Below are 2,005 nucleotides of genomic sequence, written 5' to 3'. Positions count from 1 at the left end.
ATATATATATATGTATATATATATAAAATAAGTCAATTAATTAAGAAAATGCTGTCTCATATGATTGAATTTGTTAATGGATACAACAAAGTGCTTACGACACACTCAGAATTTTAAAAATAAAACGTTGTTGGCTGGGCATGTGGCTTATGCTTGTAATCTCAGCACTTTGGGAGGCCAAGGTGGGTGGATCACCTGAGGTCAAGAGTTCGAGACCGGCCTGGCCAACATGGTGAAACCCCATCTCTACTGAAAATACAGATTATCCACAGTGGCACATGCCTGTAACCCCAGCTACTCAGGAGGCTGAGGCAGGAGAATTTCTTGAACCCTTGAGGCAGAGGTTGGAACGAGCTGACATTGCACCACTGCACTCCAGCCTGGGCAACAGAGTGAGACTCCATCTCAAAAAAAAAAAAAAGCAAAACGTTGTTAGTGGGTGGAGGAGCTCAGTGGTCAGAGGCTGGGAACCACATTACATCATTTCTTTGGCTTGCTTCACAGAGGAAGATAACCCAAGACCCTCTGCAAGAGTAATCTGATGGTCTAGAGAAGAGTTTGTTGCCACTCAGAGTAGAGGAGATCTCATAACAGGAGGATGAGCAAAGCTGTAATCACAGGTGAGTAAAGCTGTAATCACAGGTTAGCAAAGGTCACAGGGGCACTGATAGCATACATTTGAAAAAGATCACAAGATTTGCCCAGTAAAACATTAATGATTTTGTTGAGACGGTTAGTGTTATCTCTTCAAGGACTGATACATAACCCTATCTTATTTTAGCTCTTTTCTGCAATAAAAAGTGCCAAATAAGCAACTGCTCTTAAATTATTATCTTAATCTATTTGCAAACAATTCAGTAAAAAGTATTTTTGGGCTGGGCACGATGGCTCACACCTGTAATCCTAGCACTTTGAGAGGCCGAGGCTGGTGGATCATGAGGTCAGGAGTTCGACACCATCCTGGCTAACACGGTGAAATGCTGTCTCTACTAAAAATACAAAAATTAGCCCGGCATGGTGGTGTGCGCCTGTAATCCCAGCTACTCGGGAGGCTGAGGCAGGAGAATCGCTTGAACCCGGGAGGCGGAGGTTACAGTGAGCTGAGATTGCGCCACTGCACTCCAGCTTGGGGGACAGAGAGAGACTCTATCTCAAAAAAAAAAAAAGAAAGGAAAAAAAATGTTTTTCTCTCCATTTTTCAGGTTAGGGATTGTATAGACGAGATGAAGGGAAAATAGCTAAGTTACACAAAGGTCACCCAAACGGACAGAACAAAACTTTGGACCTGGGTTTATCCGTTTCCCAAGCTCATGTTATTTTCATTTACTAAAAAGTACCATAGGTTCTGCCAGATATTTAAATCAAATAGATTGTAAAATGTGTCTTTTCACAATACCATATCTTATCACTATATAGGTATATGTTCAAATATTAATTCCTCTTTTTGTGGATTTTATTTATTTATTATTATTTTTGAGACAAGGTCTTGCTCTGTCACCCAGGCTTGAATGCACTGGTGTGATCATAGGTCACTGCAACCTCAAACTCCCCTGTTCACGAGATCTTCCTGCTTTAGCCTCTGGAGTAGCTAGAATTACAGGCATGCAGCACCATGCCTGGCTAGTGTATTTTGTTTGTTTGCTTTTGTTTTTAATGTTTAGTAGAGATAACATCTTGCTACATTGCCCAGGTTGGTCTTGAAATCCTGGGTTCAAGCGATTCTCACACCTTGGTCTCCCAAAATGCTGGGATTACAGGCATGAGCCACTGTAAGGCCTAACCTTTTGTGGACTCTAGTTTTTAAAATGGTACTACATTTTATATATTAATGCCAGATTTGTCAAGAGCCCAAAAAATCAGGAAGTAAGGAAGTATTCTGAGTAGGAAAAAATAGTTATCATAAAGTTCAGTGCCCTAGATTCAAGACTATTCTCTTTTAAAAAAAATTTTTTTGCCGGGCGCGGTGGCTCACGCCTGTAATCCCAGCACTTTGGGAGGCCGAGAC

The sequence above is a fragment of the Mandrillus leucophaeus genome, unplaced genomic scaffold, assembly GCF_000951045.1.
Source record: "Mandrillus leucophaeus isolate KB7577 unplaced genomic scaffold, Mleu.le_1.0 Scaffold535, whole genome shotgun sequence".
In the NCBI taxonomy this organism is placed as follows: domain Eukaryota; kingdom Metazoa; phylum Chordata; class Mammalia; order Primates; family Cercopithecidae; genus Mandrillus; species Mandrillus leucophaeus.
The sequence above is the reverse complement of the archived record's forward strand: the minus strand, read 5'-3'. Positions refer to the sequence as shown.